Below are 20,366 nucleotides of genomic sequence, written 5' to 3'. Positions count from 1 at the left end.
TAGAAAAATATGTTCTATTGTTTCCGGTTCCCTGAAGATTAAACAGTTTACTCACCAAGGCACAAAAAGACCTTTACTTTGTAACCACGGCTTGACAGGGAGAGTGTCTCTGTGTATTTGAAAAAAGAATGTTTTAACTGAGGGCCTGATCGGCATTTTTTTAACACGCTTCAACAGTACCTATAGCTTGTCGACAGCTCGATAGACAAATGTTGGTAAGAATACATCAAGAATATCACAATACAAACGCTTTTTCGTAACTTGAGACAAGTATTCATGTGAAAATCTTGCCTTGAGCAAGCGTATAGACATAACCACTTCACTCAAATAAGAACTAAGCGGTCCTGCTTTCAAAGAAAACGATGATACAACAAAATCAGATAGATAATGCTGTAATCGTGCTTGGATCACAGTTCTCAAAAATACATCAGCTTTATCCCGCACAAAGAAGAATCTGCTTACCAACTGCTTGAAGAACAGATGCGAGAGCCCTAGACGCCCATTTTTTCACCTTATGAAACAAATTGCACCGGCTGGTGCGCTCCCACTGCGATCCATATATAAAAGTCGCAAATACTCGGAGGATTTTTTGAACCTAACTTCTGGCCATGGTCAACACTTTCAACACGTAAAACACTTTGGCAGTTTAAAAAAATATTGTAAACGGAAGCTCTTGCAAATACTAAAAAGTTTGGCCACCCCATTTATCGGTAGTACTTTTAATGCCTTTGTTTTCCTCAGACCAATATTCTTCCTCATTTCGGTTATAATTTATTGGAACTCCGAGATACTTTCCTGGGAAGCTGTCCAATTCATATTGCAGTACACATCGGGTGTGCTCTGCCAGGTGCCATGCCAAAATGCGAGGCATGTGGGCAAACTGACTGCGCTACCTGTTGCTGTGCAGAAAGCTATAGCTATTTTGACACCTTCTTCCATGCTTTTCTTATCAGTACAAAACACAGCTATGTCGTCCGCATACGCCAGAACCCCAATTTCACTTTCTCAAAAATGTATAGCCTCGAATAGGTGGTGTTGAAACTAAACTTTACTAAGCAAAAGGGTTCCAGGTAAATCGCAAATGAAGAGGAGACAAAGGACATCCTTGTTTCACACTTGACCGCACTGGAATTAAATCAATTAATTCTTTGTTTATCACTAATTTGGCTGTACAATCATCACACAACATTTACACACCTTCAGTAATCACAGATCGAACATTTACATGCTCCAGCAGTAAAAACAAAACTTCATGTACAACTTTATCGAACGCTTTATGTAAGTCTACTGAATCATGGCTACGCTGGTCATGCATTGCGTCACGACATTCCAGAATACTTCTAGCTATGTGTATGTTTGTAAAATTGTTCTACCTTTAATACCACACGTTTGATATGGGCCAATCAAGGGACCGAATAAGACTTTGCAGCCGTCTAGCTAACACTTTCATGTATATTTTGTAGTCTGTATTGGTCAAACTAATGGGACTGTAAGACTCGACTGAAAGTAACCTTGCAGGGTCATCAGTTTTGGGTATCAGTACAACATGCGCTGTTAAACAAGAGGGGTGCTTCCTTTTTTTCATAACATTTAGTGATCACTCGATGTAACGCCATTGCCATTTCTGTCCTAAAAAAGTTCTACATGGCTGCACCCAATCCATCAGGCCCGGGTGACTTGCCGTTACTTAATTCATCTATTGCCCCTTCAATTTCTGCCACGGTAATTTCAGATTCGAGAGACTCTCTAACTGTGTCTTCAAATCTTGGCATAAGGGACAGAAAGTCAACTCGGAAGCGCTTTGGGTCATCAATTTTTTGGCCAAGGAGCTCTGTGTAAAATTCAACGAATGCAAGTGAATTTTGCTTTCTTGGGTAATTTTGTTATGATATCGAATTTCATTTATCGCTTTATGTGCTGCACGCTTCTTTTCTTGACTAAGCACATGCTTAGTGTGCGTTTCGCCTAGCCACAGTATTTCAGTACGCGCCTTTATCATTGCGCCGCGGTACTTATCTTCATCGATCAACTCGAACTTTGCTTTCACCTCTTTTATTTCTTTTTTAAACGCTCCAGGCACTTCATTTTCTACGCCTAACATATACTCCAGCTCACTGCGTAACTGTTTCTCTTGTTGCCTTGCCTTGTGACTTAATACACACGCTCTGTCAATTGCAGCTATTTTTATATCACATTTAAACTGCTCCCAGACTGATATTAAGCTGTTAGTTTTAGTATGCAAGGCATAGAGATACGCTTCCAGAACATGCATTCACGCGAACCTTATGATTGCGTTCGAGCGCCCGCGGCAAAAGAAACCACCTAGAAACATGGTACGTGCGAGCGGCGCATGGCGGCGACAGCGCTCGAGCACTGGGCTTGGGCGCAAATAGAAACACAGCCCGGCGGAGCGCGCGCCAACCCCCTTTCCTTCCCTTTCCCTCTCTGCGACACACCAAACGACCCTGAATTGTCGAGCGCGTCACGTTATCCGGCGCAGCTTTCTCCGCACCTGCTCTTTCTCTCTTTTCTTCCTTCCTTCTGTCTTGCTTTATTTCTTGTCCCTGCTTTAGCGTTACGTCGCCGGCGCAGGCTGGCGTATACAACGTATTGCCGCCGTCGAAGCGAGTTATGCATGACGCGTGTACTGCACCGGGACGCACCTTTCGCGCTTTCCTAACAACACTCGGCACCATCTTGAGTCGCCGTTGCGAAGCCTATGCGTGACTGCCGAACTGCATGGCGCCGGTTGGTGCGAATGTTGACCATGCTTTATAGCGCACCCACCGCATCGGCTCACTTGCTATAGCATTCCGCTGCTGAGTCTAAAGACGCGGGTTCAATTCCTAGATTCGGCGACACCATTCAGGCGCATCAGGAACGCATAGGTACACCGAGCTTCCTCTTTACACAAAAATCTCCAGGCGGCAAAATTACCCTTCGCTATCCCCGTACGCCCTCTGCAATATTGAAATAGTAGGTTTAAGACATAAAACAACACAATACAGCATACTTTTGCGCATCTATCATTCCCTCCGCCCGCCAATGCCCCAGCTTAAACCCGGCCACATTCCAAGTTTCCAAGTACAGTTTGCTGCTCTCTGGAATAACATTGCATATTCATAGCGGAAAGATGGTTGACTGTCATAAGAGCTGCAGAATAATTTACCGGACCGTATAAGTCTAAAATGCAGGCAATGTAAAGTGATTGTAGAATTACATATTCGCCAAAACTTTGAAAAAGCGTCCACAGTTTATGTCTCTCACAAATCCAACCGTGCTTAGTTGACACTATGGTCTCTAAATCATAGTGCGCATTGTGAAATGCGGAATCGTTTTGTATTAACGCAAACAACATAATGATTATTACTTTCTTGATCATCAAGATCCCTGAACACGAGCTTTATTCGGGTTGACTCTACATGCCATATTTACACTACCAGAGAATACACATTTGGCACATAGTAAGTCTTATTCATCTTCCAGTTTGGTGACATGGAAGCGGCATTTATTTGTCTTCATTGCGGACAACGATTTAGGCGGTGGCATTTTCCTTTGGTGTTTCTACCAACATCCTTCCGCGCATTTCCTTCAGGGCGCGGTGCTTACTGTGGCACTTCGTTCGCGATGCGCTTGATCGAAGAATACGGCACATTACGATTCGATGAGTTCACAAATAAATCGCCGCGGTTACTGCATTTTGATTACACAGGATTATCGTCACATATCTCTTGCCCAACTTTATTGGATTTGATTAGAGTATCTTACCCAGTGGCAGCCGACAATCGGTATTTATTAGCTATCGTGCGACGCGATTTCTTCATTTTAATAACTTTCTCAGAGCCAACATCACCATTGTGTCCCACATTCGCTTACGCTGTCTTCCGTCCTTTTTCTCAACATTCAATTTCTTTTCTCATGTAACCACATTTAAGCACGTCTGTCAACTTGCGTCCTCAAGCGCTTTTTTTTCTGCTCGCTAGTGCGCTCGTCACTTATCTGTTAGCTGAGTCATCGCACAGGTGCCCAAAAGTTTACCATAGGCAATATTCGTTAGTTGCATCAAAATGTCGAGGCAGAAACCTGCCAAAGGACGTCTATTGGTAACTTTGTGCTGAATGGCTCTGTTTGCTGCAACGCTGGCGATGAAGTTTTGTAGGCTTCATGGCTTTGGATTCATCACAACAAATTGGGGTATGTTCAACGCGGTGGCAAAGTCCAAACGGGGCTGAAGGCTTCCCCGCATAAACTTTATTAGATATATAAACCCAGCACCGGGATCATCGATGGCAGGCTGACCGTACAATATTCTAACCACGCCACGCGTGTCCAAAATAGTTACACATGCTACCGGGTGTAAGTGGTTTGTTCGCGCACCCTTGTTTGTAGTTCTGCACATTCTTGGTGTTCGGTGAAAGGTGAACTGAACCGACGTACGCAAAGAGAGGAAAAACCTGTGCAGAAAAATTCTTGATGCCTATTCCTACAAAGTATTCTATCAGGTCCTGCCAACGGGGAGTCGTGTAGACAGCACTACACGATTTTAGAAACTCCCCGAATGATTATCGAACACGCCACAAGAAAATCACGAATAGAGCTAGGCTACCGATTGATGGTAAGACGACTGCACCGTCCGACATTCCCTTATTTAGGGAATGTCGGCGCTCCGCTAAAAAGCAGCGCTGCATATTTGGCCACAGTACGAATGTAGCGTAACTATTGCGCTTTTCTTTTTTGTTCCTTAAGGGCACCGGTTAAGGAAAAATTTAAAAACATGGCTTTTCTTTTTTTCTTTGCAATTTACGAAGTGTATCTCTTTACGCACTTTTTCAATATTCGCACTTTTCTTAGAAAGTCTTATTTGTGGCTGAAAAAACTGTTTTTGCCAAAGCAAGTAGTGGGTGAATACGCCCCTTTTACGAATGCGATACACAGCTTACTGCTAATTTTTCTAACAAAAAACTTCCTGCACAAAAACCAAAACGCTTGTCTGGAATCAGCAATATATGAGAAATTGTCTCGCAACTGTTGCACTGCTGAATTTTCAGTCAATGCAATCCAAAGACGCAGTGCGAGTTTTTTTCCGCGTTTGTGCTTCGGAGTGCGTGTATTCAAACGCATTTCGTCCCTAGCTGCGGTCCTTGCAACATTGGATGCGGTTCTTTCGTTCAATCATAGTAGTATCGCGTTTTCCAACATTTTGAAGTCATTCGGACGCTGAAGTCTGGCCGCAGCACAATAAAATGGCGAAACGAAGTTGACCAGAATCGGCAATACAATGCGCATAGAGCTGCACCACAGCTCACAAAAGAGGCAAGGCAAGCAAGACGACAGGCTGAAAAGCGAAAAAATGACCTACCATGATTACCAGACTGGCGGCTACTATAGATACGACTTGAACGGTGTTGGTGGCAATAAATGGGTGTTTTTTAGGTGTTTTCTTACTTTAAACTCAATTATCTAAAAACCAAGTTTTTTTTATTACATAGGTACCATTATTTCCTGTTTCTTCCTGGATAACCAGTTGATTTTGTTTCCCTGTCATCTGTATAAGTATAGGTAACTACTGTGCTAGAATTGAAAATGCGCACCTAACGGTTTTTGTGTTACAAATTTTGAATTATGCAAATAAAGCCAGAATTTAGGTATTAGTGTGAACGATTTCACCAAAAAAGCCATTGTAGTCTGATTTTATTAAGTCAAGTACATTTGAAAGAGCGTGAAATTTAGAAGAAAATGATATATTCATTATACAGATACCTCTTTTAGCTGCTGAGAAAACGGTTCCTCACCATGGTCAGAATGCATGGGAAGCATAGGGCTTACCCTGTGGCCTTAAGAGTGATTAGAATGTCTCAGCGTACGGTTAAGCGCCAGCCGACGTTCAAGCCCCTCTTCGCTCGGCTAAAGATTCGGCGACACCGGTGAACCAGTTTCGCGCCGATCCTCAGCAACGCCTTCCTTCAGTTAACTGGGTCATACCGTCCGCTGTCTGTGCCTGCTCTTTAAGAGACCCTGCTTCCGTTCCGTCGATAGCTCAGTTGGTAGAGCGGTGGACTGTAGAGGCACCTCCAAGACAGGCATCCATAGGTCGCTGGTTCAAATCCGGCTCGACGGATATTTTTTTTTCTTTGCGATGCAAATCAACTGAGTGTTTCTTGTGCCTTGTGATTTAGCAAGAAATGCTAACGTCGGTTCTCCTCATGCAAAAAGGCAAATATTCCCACACTTGTCTTCTGCTTTGTGCAGCGAAACCAACGCCTCTATGTTTGCATCTGTCGAGCAAGCATGGCAATGTAAACCTTTAAAATTGCAGTAAATAGCACATGCATGACACCACCCATCCACCCACTGATTTCAAATCGCTTGAGTACTGATTCACTGTACCACACGCGGCAACAAAACATCTCCTATGGGCTGCGTCGTGTGGTACGTGGATGAAGTGTTTTGAAGTCCTAGCTACCGTTTTACAACTCATGATTAGAGAATGTGCCGATTTAGTTTCCCTTTTTCTGAACATTCAGTGATGTTGCCTTGTCATGTCGCAGTTGTAGTTTTATCCTCATCTTTCAGTCCACGAGGTTGTCGTTGTTGTTGCGTAGCAATAGACAGCACTGCACTAAGTAGGGCACTGAGGAAGGTCGACTATTCGGCTATATTGTTACCGGTTGTCTTTAAAGGAAGGCCCCTTTCAAATATATTAATTGGGAGGTGTTGAAAGAAGTCGCCCATCTAAAAACTCTGGCCGTGAATGCTTTCGGAGACGGAGGATTCGCTGAACACTGTGATGCGTTTTGTACAATATCTGTTCGAATGCGAAAAAAAATTGTCAGGATAAATTTTCATAATGCATAAAGCAACTTAAACACAGCGAACTATTAAGACTTAGCGCGCTTATGTGAACGTTACTTTACCCAAGGGGACAAACAAGCTGAAACCCTTTCTTGTGAGTGTATATAAAAGCGCCATATTGCAGTTCACCATAGCTGCGCACAACGGAGTGGCTACTTCGAATTTTTCACAAATGAGTATTGCGGCATTGTGAAGAAAAAAAAAACACGAATGCAGAAAGGCTCACAATGATTTGTAACGCGTTTATCACTGGCACAAAAAAGTCGTGGAGGTGCTGGGCATCGATCCCAGTACCTCTCGCATGCTAAGCGAGCACTCTACCATCTGAGCTACACCCCCGACAAAAATGCTCGGTATCCGAGTCGCTACCGTATTGTCCTCTTAGCGTGAAACTAAGTCGAAGGAAAGCGAACGAGGGAGGTGAGGGCGGCGCGACGACCGGTTGCCGCAAAAATATCGCTTCGCATAATAAAGAGATGGTCGGTAGCTCGGAAGCTGTCTTTTGGATTGCGGTGGGAATCAGAACATCGTCTGTCACAATGAAGTTAACGGGCACGCTTGTATTCCATAAACAAGGAGTTGTACTTTAACTTGATAGGCGTTCAGTGACGCAGAAAAGCCGTCGTTGGTGTCGGCGCAGGCGCCGGCATCGTTGGCGGAAACAATCATGCCGAACCACATCATTCCAAACCACCCCGATCTGCCAGGCCGTTCGCTTGACGCAAGTTGTTAGTGAACAAAAATTTCATTTCTCATTGCAAGATCTGTCAGAAAAATCGCAAAGTACGATTTAGACACAACCTACAGACGGTATATCGTCGTATTGCATTTTGAATGTATCAGAAAAATATGTGATAAGCAGCCAGGGATCTTTGATTCCTATTGCATTCTACTCTAAATGCAAAGCTTAAACGTCTACCAAATATTTAACTTTGCTATGAAAGTGGCGCAAAAATCACAAGTGGCGTCCCTTGACGATGAAACAGCGTGCACGAATCGGTGTACTTTCACGTAACCAAACACCAGCGCAGGGGGAGTTCTTTTGCTTGGTTATAATAACTTATTGCCTAAAATTGTATTTTCAGTGCTTCTGCTAAGATTAATGCAGAACCTGAGGACTCTGGTCGAGCTAAGGGGACACATTTCTACGATGCTATTTGCATAATCAGGTACAGTTAGCACAAGAGAGCAGTAATTGGAGATCGCATGGAGAGGCATTCGTCCTGCAGTGGAAAAAAATATACACTGATGATGATGATAATGATGATGATGACTTACATAACATGGTACCCGGTGAGCAAAACTATTTGAACCATACGCTCAACGAAAAAATTCAGTTTGATCGTAATGCAATCGCACAAACTGAAATTAATTAGTGCACTAGAAGGTTCGCAATGCCATTTTAGTACTGCAGTGCATGATTTACATTCAACGGGCAATATCAAGATAGTCTATATCGCAGAATCTCGACTGTGTGTATTTTTACTCGCTGGAGTACGTCACACTTCTCGGTCTTGTTCATCATTTTAGGCGAAGGAACATTCTCAGGACCAAAAACTTAATTCAATACAGGGAAATAAAATGTTTGCTTACGATTCATGCCCATTCATGCGAGCAAACCACTACCATTACTTAGTTGTCCATTAAATGAGAAAACGCCACTTCCGCCTAACTTCCTCAATAAACTAAACGGCCAAATAGAAGATATGACTGTTTGGGTGAAAGCAATTGTGTACAAAGACCAAAGTCAATGAGCAAATTTCAACGAAGCCAAAAGTACAATCGGCAGTGCCTTTCCCGAGCTTAGTTTACTTCTCGGTTACTTTACACTCACATCAATCTCTAAAGAAAGGCCAGTGTCACCATAGTTTAGAAAGACCAAACACTTACCCCCTTCCAAAGACCAAAGTTTGGCCTAACCGATGGCGCAAATAACTCCACCGCGGCTGCCTGCAGCAACATACTGTGTCATTCAGCAAACGAGTGCGCCATCCGAAAGAGCCTCCATTTTGTCCGAGTACTGGCAGCACTTATCAGGAGCTATTCCCAGAACCGACACTCCCAATTCAAAACGACGGCAGATGATGGCGTCGTGCCCATTCAGACGCCATCATCTGCCGTCATTTTTATTGGTAGTGTCGGTTCCGTGAATAGCTCGATATCCGCTGCGTGCGACCGCGGTATCGCCGCCTTGGTCACGCTCATACAGGTGTATATCTTGGGATGTTGGCGCGTGTTTGAGCGGATCCTCCACTAGAATATAATTGTAGTCGAAGCAAAGGTCCATGGGAAGAATTGCAGATAGTTATAGTACTGATTCCAGATGTAAAAAGCCTGACGTCCTAAACTGCGGACTTAACTAGAACAGCATGAAAGCCAAAAAGGAAAATATATAGCTAGATCGACGCGCCTGATGTGTTTTATTAATCGCTGTTCCACGAAAGTCAGTAAATCTGGAAATAAATTAGTGGACCTTTCACATGCAAATATCCGATTCACCTAAATCCTTTGTTCGTTACTGATGGAATATAGACTTCGCCGTGTTATATGCAACATGCGTGAAACAAGCTTAGGAGTGGAGAAAAGGTTAGTGCAGAAACTCCCCCGAGAGCTGGTTTCAGTGTCTTGTGCGTATAAGCATTTCCAGGTTTGGTTTGGTAAGCATTTCCATGCGGAATGGTTTCAGATGCGAAGCATCCTATTGTCGAGGCTATGTCACGCCCTCCCTCCCTCCGCCGTGCGGCGTCCACACCCCTACTGCGCATGCGCACCCTCCTCCCCCTCCTCTCCTCTCCTTGTCTCATCACCTCTCCTCTCGGCATTCCACCTCTCCTCTCCGACGCTCCTTTCCTCTCCTGATTGCGCAACGAATGGCAACACCTGCGGCTCCGCGCGCGATAATGCGAAGCAGCTTAGGTTAGAAGCGCGACGGTAGGCGCCCCAGAGGCACCGGCAACAGTCACCAACGCCGCGCGCGTTCGGTGCGAAAGCGGGCAAAACGCCGACGGCGTCGACAACACTTCTGCGCGTTGCTGGTGCTGCTGCATGTCCAAGTTTATACAACTGATAAAACTACCTTCAGTCGACCCCATGGCTGGTTCGCATACTACTCAGGGTTCCCCTACGGGAAGATGGTGAAATTTTTTTGCATCAACAGAAGCAGGAACATAACTGTTACTTTCTTGATCGTCAAGATTCCTGAACACATGCTTTATTAGGTTCCTCGTAGACTCTGCATGCCATATAGACTGTGCCCGTGTGTCCCCCTTCACTGTGTCCGTGTCGATTGTGCGCGCTAAATATTTCACTATGAATTCTTACCAACTCGCCCAACTGTCAGTTCTGCATGCCATATTTACGCTATAACAGAGTGTACATTTTGTCCACGCTAAGTTTTATTCACCGTCCCATTTCGTGACATCTAAATCGGCATGTAATTGTCTTGATTGCACAGGCTTTTTTCTTTGCTGTCATTGCGAACATCTTTCTACGCGTTTTCCTGCTGTGGGTGGTGCATACTGTGACATTTCGTTCACGTTGTGTTCGATAAACGAATAGCGCATATTACGATTCCATGAGTCCACAAATCAAGTGCCTATGTTTCTGCATTATGACTGCGCAAGTCATATATCTTTCGCCTACATTATTGGATTTAAGACTAGTTCCTGCCCCAATAGCAACCGACAACCGGTATTTTCTAGCTCGTACGACGCGTTTCCTTCATTTCACTAACTTTCTCAGAGGCTACGTTGATATTGTGCCCCGTACTCTCTTACGATTTCTTACGTACTTTTTCTCAACTTTCAATTTCTCGCCCCATGTTCCGACACTTAAGCACGTTGGTCAACTTGCGTCCTCTATTTTTTTGCTACTCGCAAGTGCGCTCGGTACTTACCTGTTAGATGATTCACCGCACAGGTGCCTAATAGTTTACCATCGGCAATAGTCGTTAGTTTGTACTCGGGCACTAAAATGTCGCGACAGAAAGCTGCCAAATGACGTCTATTAGCAACGTTGTGCAGACCTCTCTTTGCTGCCACTCTGGCACTGAAGTTTTGCAGGCCTTATGGTCTTGGATACTTCAATACCAATTGCGGTATGTTCAGTGCGGTGGCTAAAACCAAACGGTGCGGAAGATTTCCAAATATAAATTATATTAGATATTTAAACCCAAAGCGGGGTTCATATGGCAGGCTGACAGTACAATAATCTAATTACGCGACGCGTGTCGAGAAGACTACCGGTTGTCAGTGGTACGCACAGGCGGCCTTGCAGTTCTGTACATATTTAGGGCTCGGTGAAAGGTGAAATGAACCCACCTATCCAAAGACAGTGAAGCCCGTTCAGAAAAATTTATGAAATATGTTCATACAGAGACTTTTATCAAGTATACCCTACAAGGAGTCGTATAGAAAGTGTAATATTCCACGTTTGTATAAACTCCCCAAGTGATTATGCAACGCGACGAACGAAAATCATGAAGTTTAGCTAGTCTAAACGGTAAGCCGACTGCAACGTCGGTGACAGTGCGTGTTTCTTATTCAGAGAATTTCGTGTGTCCACTAAATCGGCTCTACATATTTGGTCACAGTATGAATACAGCGTAACTAATGCGCTTTTTTTCTCCCATAAATCTGGCTGGAATTTCTTAGCGTCCCGTTAAGTGTCGGCCGACGTTCAAGCCAATCTGCGCTTGGTAAAAATTTCAGCGGCACTGGTGAACCAGTTTCAAGACGAATCCTTCAGTTAACTGGGTCATACCGCTATCAGGAAGCGCCTGCTGTTTAAGAGACGCTGTTGCCGTTCCGTCGATAGCTCAGTTGGTAGAGCGGTGGACTGTAGAGGCACCTTGAAGACAGGCATCCATAGGTCGCTGGTTCAAATCCGGCTCGACGGATATTTCTTTTTTTCTTTTTGTCATTCTCTAAGGGCCAAATCAACGGCGTATTACTTGTTCCTCGTGATGTAGCAAGAAATGCTAACGTCGGCTCTCTGCATAAGCAAAGGGTGATCGTTTTCTCCAAGCCAAACAAAAGAAACAAGAATGATCTTCTTCAAGAACTGGGGTGCAGCACTCATTCTCACTAATTGAGCCAGACTGCTTTTTTGCGATACCATTATTCCCGGTCCGACTCACTACAATTCCTACCCACTCCGCCCCCGTCGAAATGTGGCTGTCACGGTCGGGATTGAACTAGCGACCTCGAGCAAAGCCATGTCCGTCAAGCTACCGCCGTTGGCCCAGAAGTGTTGATTTGACGTGCGACAGCTTCTGTAGTGTCGGCTAGACACTGCGGTGGTTTAAGGTGGCTGTGCGTCTGCACGCCCTGCGTCGATTGTTCACTTAACGAATTTGCATCGTGTTTATTTCTCAGAAATAGCAGAAGCGTATCGTACGGTACCCTCAAACGCTCATTTATGCGTATATTATTTATTTATTTATTTATTTATTATTTATTATTATTTATTTATTTATTTATTGTAACCTACCCACAGGCCCCGATGGGGTATTGAGTAAGGGGGTTTAGTAGAAGTTATATAAGCAATAGGGGGGGGGGGGGGAATTCCACAACAACGCAGACAAAAAATAGTAAACAAGGAAAGCATGCTACAACAGAGCAGTAGGAACGCTATCGACAATATGATGCATGTGGGGGGGGGGGGGAGGAGGGGGAGCGCTGTATAAATGAGTCAGTAACCTGTAACACAATGTAATGTCAACAGCGTACATATTAAGAAAAATTTGAATTGAAACACCGCGTGAACATGTGTAGTTGCGCAGACAACCGAACAACCCCAGAAAACAATTCACTATACATGATGAGTAGAAAGATCAAGGGTTAGCTGGTGATATGAGCAATAAGTTACTTCCGAAATTTCACTCGCTTAGCTTTTTCGACTATGCTACCGAGAAGACTATTCCATTGCCGTCTGGCACGTGCAAGTGCAGGTGAGTTAAATGCGTCAGTATTGCCGCAAACGCGGGTGAAGCTTAGGCTATTGTATAGTCTATGTGACGTGTGTGGTGTCGTATCTAAGCCTAAAATATCTTGGCGAAACTGATACGCGTATTTCTGAAATGAACACATGAGGGTTATGTCAGGGTGATTACTTAACTGTGGTAGAGAAAGGGTGAGTTTACCTTGCGTTACGCTTGAGTGGTGACTATAATTTTGGCAAATGAAGCGAGCAGCTCTATTTTGAGTTGCTTCTAACATGGTAGTTAAATAGTTTTCATAGGGGGACCAGATCAAACAGGACAATTCGAGTTGTTGGCGGGCCAACGTTTGGAAACCAAGCTTACGAATTACAGACGGCGAGTTACGAAGGTTTCGACATAACTACACTAATGACGTGGCTGCTTTGGCGCATACGTTAGCAATAGGGGGGTCCTGGAGAAGTTTGGAGAGAAAGAGATGCCGAGATACCTAAATGAAGATACCTCAGATAATCTGCTGCTTTTTATACTATATGAAAAGTTCGAATTTCAACGCTTTCTGCTGAAAGACATTACTTTACATTTAGCCGAGTTTAAATTCATTAGACGTTTGTCGCACCAATCGTTTATTAGGTTGCGTTCATGTTAAATAATCTGGTGGTCTCTGTTGATGGGTTGATATATAATGCAATCATCAACAAATATGCACAGGGAGGATGATGTGTTATTGGGCAGGTCGTTAATATGTATAGGAAACAGTGCGAAACCAAGTACGCCCCCTGTGGTACACCTGAAAAAACATTGTAATGGGACGAAGAGAAATTGTTAACGGTAGTGAATTGCTACCTGTTCGAAAGAAAATTTCGTAGCCAAGATAGAGTCAGTGAATCCAGTTCTAATGCAGATAATTTTATAAATTTTATCTGTTGAGAAAAGACAGGATGAAGAAAACTGCGGCCAGTCAATTCGAGGAAGGTTAAAGTCACTAAGAAGGCAATTGAATTTAGTCGAACAAAGCTGTGGTGTTTTTTCCATGCTAGATCTGAGTTCATTAGTGAAGCAATGACTGGAGTGAGAAGGGCGGTAACAAATACAAATCAAAACCTTCGCAGAGTAGCTGAGACATACTGCCCACAGAACATCTAGATCAAAATTTGTGTTAACGATGAGTGTAGTGATTGTTTTTTTAATTGCGAAGGGCACCGCCGTCTCCTTTATCAGTGCGATCACAGCGGTATACACTATAGCTGTTCGCTAAGGAAACGATTTCATTGTCGGCATTACCAGGGTGAAGACAGGTTTCGGTAAGGGCAAGGATATCACATCACAGTCATGAAGACAGGAGGCCAGGTGATCACGCTTCGACATTACACTTGGACTATTTGTGAATGATAAAGAGGAGTATAGACCAATACGATGGGATTGTGGGGTCCTCGTATTTAGCTATCCATTCTGTTCCACACCTGAGCCATAAGTGACATCATATGTGTACGTTTTGTTACCAATGCGCAACCGATCCACCGAGAGTTTAAAGGGTTTATTGTGCGTCTTTGCATGCTCGATTATTTTTTTCACGCCTGTCGTGTAGCCAAAGGAAAGTCCTCCCGAATTTAAAAATTTCAGCGTTTTAGTTTTCGCCCAGAGACCCAGATTTGTTCTTTGTCCTTAAAATAAGTCAGCTTGAGGAACAGTGGTCCGAAGAGTTCCTAAGAAGCGATTCCTAAGAAGCAAGTACCCCCACATCCAACTCCAGGCAGTCCAGAGGGCCCACGACATCGCAACGGGATTTCGCCTCCCGGTGCCATCGTGGGCGGAGCCACCGACTTTACCTGAGGGAGCCTTCGGCTCCCCCTGGCCAGTTTCTCAGGACCAATAAAAGTTCTTGTCACTGTCTCTGGCAGTGATGAGTCTGTGTTTTGTATCTGAGAACTTCTCTAGTCATTGGGTTCTGTCGAACTGCGCACTTGTTGTAGGGATACCGAGTTTCTCATAGCAGAAAGCAGTTATTTTATTTTCTGTTGTCGCCCAATCTTCATTAGCGTCATCTTCTACGCCAAAGAACATTAGATTTGAACGACGCATTCTATTTTCGGTATCATTACATCTAGATGCGATCTTTTCCATCTGCTCAGAAAAGTGGCGCAATGAGTCGAATCACCTGAGGAAATTAACGCAGGTTTTGCCTCCAGAGCAAGAATTTTCGCATTTTGCAATTTATTTCTGTTGTCGGCATCCTACTGTTTGCCTCCACGGTTAACTTGAGATCGGCATGCAGAGTCGTGATCACTTCTTTAAGCTCACGCTCCGATTCAGAAGCAGCAGCGCGACAATGATTGACTCGATTTAGATCTTCAACTAGGGCAGTTTGGCCTTCCTCAAGCTTGCGTATTCTTTCCATGTTAGAGGCTTGCGTTTCCTGTAACCGACGTAATGTATCTAAGGCGGTGGCAAAGGAATCTGCCTCAGCCTTAGTATATAGACCCGGGTTTATTTCAACGTCACCAGACATCCCAAGAACATTTCAAATCAGGCAGAGCACATGTCGCTTGAAGAAGTCAACGAGCACTTAGCACATGAACTAAATCCACAGGGACCGACACCTTAAGCAAGGAGTAGTTGGAAGACGCAGTACCATTAAAGTAACCGAAATGCAACAGCAGTGGACGTAAGCTTGCAGTCCTTGTAGCGGTGTAGTGCCCGAAATGAATGGAGGTCGGCCAGTTTCTAAATTCCGCACCGGGGCCTGTACTGATGAATGAAGTAGTGGCGGATGCATGTTCCCACGTCCCTGGGCTGATTGTGTCTAGTGCAGACACTAACGTTTCCTTGGCCTCTCACGTCATCTTTCCTCTTTGCCGCCCTCTCTCTCTGTATAGGAACTGCGACAGTGGCGAGGCCACTCCACAGTTCTATCTATGTCCCCTCTGGGCTTGGACGGTAAAAAATTGGCCGCCATCCTGGCGTGCGAACGAGAATGTCCAGCGAAACTGTATCAAACACCAAATATGGTCGAGCATTGTTTTGACGCAGTTCTTCTGGGGTACTATTTTGTAGGAAATATAATTCTTTGTTTATGCCTTATGACATCATCACCCGACTGCCATTTGGTCGAAAATGACCGGGCCGCGCCAATTTTGTCTGTCAATCACGCGACGTCAAGAACCCGCAGAAACCGACGACGTCAAAATGACGTTGACGCACTCATTACGTGGAGCATAAGGCAGCATTTTTTAGCACTGCCGGAGGTAGGGTCGTCGCAGAAAGCATAAAAAGTGGCTGCCTCCTGCGTTGGCTCTTCGCTGTCGCCGATCTAGACACGGAAAGCCAGACGACGCGTTTGACATGCCGGGCGACCATTTTTGACGGAATTTTCACCTCTCGAAGGAAACGGTGCGGTTGTTGTGCGAGAAACTGGCGGGGGAACAGGAAGCGGAGCGAGCGACGGGACTATCGCTGGAGTGGAAGGTATTGTGCGTAAGGTAGTGTGTATTAACTAAATAACAAGCACTCGAGTAAGTGTCTCTCTAATGATGAAAAAATCTAACCAATTAGGGCTAGCACTGTGAATTTTAAAAATGTTAATAAGTTGCAAGCACGCCACCAAGTACCTGCCATCAGCATAAGAAAACAACACGTATTAGTGCTACTACTGTGTCATTGGTAGCACCAATAAGTGTTCATTTCTTCAGCTTCTGGTGGGCCCTGAGTGGTACGCTTGTAATTCGGTTAACATTTTGTGTCGGGGTGGACATGCCCAACTCGTGCGCTTACTTACTAAGGTCTGCAACCTCTGAACCCTACCTTTGTTGAATGATGAAGTACCTTTCCTCAGTTGCCAACTTGCCTCTCGTCAGTGGAGTACTCAGTGCACCATTTCCATCATCATGCAGGTGGCAGCAGCAACCCCCTGGAGCCGTGGCTCCTAAAACAGGTTCCAGGCCATCCTTCTACGTAAACAGCCAAGGGGAAGTACAACGCAGCACATTCCAACATATGTTCCGTAGTGGAGAGGTGTATTGGGTTCTTTACGAGCCGTTTCCACTGTCTGCTGAGGTACCGCACCCTCCTCTACGGGCTTGATCCTGTGGCCAACATTGCCGTGACATGTGCTGTGTTGCAGAACCTTCGGCTGTCTGAGGGCGACGTAGAAGACGATGATAAAAGTGATGACGACAGCAGCAGCCGCAGTAGTAGCGAGCTTGACAGTAACGGCGACCCAATGCCTTATGGTCTGCCCTGAAACAGGGGGCTCGATTAAATTATTTGACAGGGCAGGCTTACCGAGACAGTGTAATCGGCATCTTCGGCACAACCCGTGCGCAGCACATGCATTACTTGAGGAGTGTGTGGCTGCATTTGCGACGTCAACAGCAGTGGGAGCCTTGATAGGTGCATACACGCTGTTGTAGTGTCAGCAAGATGTGGTGGCCTTGTGGTGCGAGGTTAGAAAAATAAAAATAAGAAATAGAGCTTTTCTTCTGCTCCTTCCATCTGGCCTCTTTCTCTCTTTCGATCGCCGACTCTCACTTTGTTGTAGTGGACCTAACCTCGGTCCCTGCAACCCACACCCAACAGCAAATAAAGTTTGTTTATTCTAAATGGTGAGTGAGGTGGCATCGTCATGTGGTCGTCGTCGTTTCATCCCCATCGTGAAGTCGTTGCCGTTGTCTTCGTTTTCATTGAACCGTTCTTATTCTGTCCTTGTTAGACGGCACTGCACTGAGTTGGGGGCTGAGTAAGGCCGGAAATTCGGCAATATTGTAACTAGTCGTCTTTAAACGGGATGTCCCTTTTAAAGATAATAAGTTGGGGGCATTAAACGAAGTCGCTGAAGGAAACACTCTGGCAGTAAATGCGTTCGGAGACAAAGGACTCGCTCAACTCTGTGGTGCACTATTACATTATGTAACTGCCGGCTTGAAAAAAAATGCTTGGTGGACCTTTTATAATATATAAAGCATCCTAAACACACTGAACTATTTGCACTGAGCGCGCATATGTGAGCATTAATTTTATCCAAGAGCGCCAAAAAGCAGAAAGCTTTTCCAGTTAGTGCATATAAAAGGAATTACCATTACCAAATCCTGACTGGGAGATTACCACTGTCCATCAAAACAAAAGTGTACAATGATTTCATTCTACCGGTGCTAACATATGAAGCAGAAACTTGGAGGATAACATGAAGCTCGAGAACAATTTGAGGACCAAAAAAAGAGCGATGGAACGAAAAATGTTAGGCCTAATGTTAAGAGACAGGAAGAGAGCGGTTCGGATCAGAGAAAAAATGGGGATAGCGGATATTCTAGTTGACATTAAGCGGAAAAAGAGGAGCTGGTCAGGCCATGTAATGCGAAGGATGGATAACCGGTGGACCATTAGGGTTACTGAATGTATACCAACAGAAGGGAAACGCAGTCGAGGACGGCAGAAATCTAGGTGGAGTGATGAAGTTAGGAAATTCGCAGGGGCAAGTTCGAATTAGCTAGCGCAAAACAGGGGTAATTGGAGATCGCAGGGAGAGGCCTTCGTCCTGCAGTGTACATAAATATAGGCGGATTATGATGGTGCATATAAAAGCATCAATTTGCATTTCATCCGAACTGCGCAAAACGGAGTGCCTACGTCGACTTTCTCACAACTCAGTACTGGGAGCGCTCTTTTCATGCCGAAAAATAAAAAAGTGGAGGTGCTGGGTATCGATCCCAGTACCTCTCGCATGCTAAGCGAGCGCTCTACCATCTGAGCTACACCCCCGACGCGATCGCTCGGTAACCGAGTCGCTAGCATATTGTGCTCTTCGCCTGAGACAAGGTCGAAGGAAATCGAACGAAAGAGGTGAAGGGAAGGTGGAGGCGACGACCGGTTGCCGCTGGAATCTCGCTTCGCATATTAAACGTCCTGTCTACCACTCGGAAGGCCTCTTCGGATTGCGGTGGATATGATGAGATTGTCTGTCACATTGGCGGAGTGTATAAATATGTCTCTTAATGACCAGAAGGACCTACCCTACCATCTGAGTACTTTTCTATACAATTGTCAAACTTGCTTTAGGGTCCCTCTAAAAGTGAATAAAGGGGCCCTGAACCACATTTTATTTAAGTGGAGAAAGTCATTTGTTGACTTTCTCTCCGTGTTTGCTATCTTACTATCTTACTCGGTGTTTGCTACGGCCCCCCACGAGCAGACGCCGGTTTTCCTAATAAGCTCAACTGCGACCTAGATGTACTAATGAAAAAATGCACTGACGCCCAGATTTTACTCTTCGAAGACTTTAACTTCCCGCATATCAACTGGGATAGCTATGCACCTTCGTCACATAGTGAAACCGAAAATGATTTCCTCGAAGTATGCTTTAATTTCAACTTAACACAGCTAGTTTTAGAACCAGCCCGCGTGGTGCAGGACTCCGCCAGCATTGGAAATTAGCGACCATAAAGTAATTCACACAGTCTTTAACTTGAAGTTTCCAAAACGAGAATCATAGAATAAAATAATACGCTTATACGATAAACGCAAATTCATTGCTAATAACAACGAACTTATGTCTTTCTACCCCGATGTTACTGCTGAATTCCATAACCGCACACTTCAAGCAAATTGGTCAAACTTCCAACAAAAAATTGCTGATCTTGCTTCTAACCGCAGTCCAGTTATTCCAGCACGTACTAACAGTAATAAACTTGATTTCACAAAAAAATTTACAACTCTAGAAAACAAGAAAAAAATTACTTTTCCGTTCCGCAAAGATAAGCCACTGTCCTGTGGCCTGGGGCAAATATTACAATGCAGAGAAAGCTTGTATCTCTGCTATAGGCCGCGAAAAGCACTCCCTATTCCATGAAAGCTTGCCTCGTGTACTAAGCAGTAACCCACAGAAATTATGGCAAGTTGTCAACCCCAAGCCACCGGACGCTATGATTATCGCCGACTATAACGATTTAGTGATACCCGAACACGAGAATACCGATGCATTTAACCTTGCGTTTTCATCGGTATTCACCCCTTAACCTGATGCTCCGCTACCGATACAATCATTGTCTGTGCAATCTGTTATGTCACCCATCGAATTAACTGAACATGGCATCCCTGTAACCTGCACCCCGACATCTTAAAATTTATTACTGAATTTCTCACTAACCGATCACACTCAGTACATATCAATGATTACACATCCGCGCCCCTCACGGTAACATCTGGCGTCCCACAAGGTAGCGTACTAGGCCCTCTGCATTTTCTTATTTATATTAACGGCCTTCCTCTCCACGTTTGCTCTCAAATCCGTATGTTCGCCGATGATTGTGTTATCTATCGTATCATTACTAGCCACTTTGTTCACCACAATGTTTTACAAGATGATCTTAACAAAGTGCAAGACTAGTGCCACGACTGGCTAATGACCCTTAAGCCCAATAAATGTAAAGTAACGTGTTTCACTCGCCGGCATCAGCCCTTATACCTACCCTATAATATTACTAATACCACCTTAGAAAAAGTGGACACATTTAAATACCTCGGCGCCACCCTTTCATACGACTTATACTGGTCGGCTCATGCAACGCGCATTAATGCTTCCGCT

The 20,366-nt window shown here is 44.6% G+C and overlaps 4 non-coding genes across 4 annotated transcripts; 2 read left to right on the top strand and 2 right to left on the bottom strand.

Annotated features, from left to right (window-relative positions):
* Positions 1-6,026: 6,026 nt before the first annotated feature.
* Trnay-gua (transfer RNA tyrosine (anticodon GUA)) lies at positions 6,027-6,118 on the top strand. The gene is given in 2 exon segments: positions 6,027-6,063; positions 6,083-6,118. It is a non-coding gene; the product is annotated as a tRNA-Tyr (tRNA).
* Positions 6,119-7,118: 1,000 nt separating this feature from the next.
* Positions 7,119-7,191, bottom strand: Trnaa-agc (transfer RNA alanine (anticodon AGC)). The gene has a single exon. It is a non-coding gene; the product is annotated as a tRNA-Ala (tRNA).
* Positions 7,192-11,657: 4,466 nt separating this feature from the next.
* On the top strand, positions 11,658-11,749 carry Trnay-gua (transfer RNA tyrosine (anticodon GUA)). The gene is given in 2 exon segments: positions 11,658-11,694; positions 11,714-11,749. It is a non-coding gene; the product is annotated as a tRNA-Tyr (tRNA).
* A 6,722-nt stretch (positions 11,750-18,471) lies between these two features.
* Positions 18,472-18,544, bottom strand: Trnaa-agc (transfer RNA alanine (anticodon AGC)). Its single transcript has one exon. It is a non-coding gene; the product is annotated as a tRNA-Ala (tRNA).
* Between the last annotated feature and the right edge of the window lie 1,822 nt (positions 18,545-20,366).

This window comes from Dermacentor silvarum, chromosome 8 (assembly GCF_013339745.2).
Source record: "Dermacentor silvarum isolate Dsil-2018 chromosome 8, BIME_Dsil_1.4, whole genome shotgun sequence".
NCBI classification, from domain to species: Eukaryota; Metazoa; Arthropoda; class Arachnida; order Ixodida; family Ixodidae; genus Dermacentor; species Dermacentor silvarum.
This window is presented reverse-complemented; position numbering and strand designations above follow the sequence as displayed.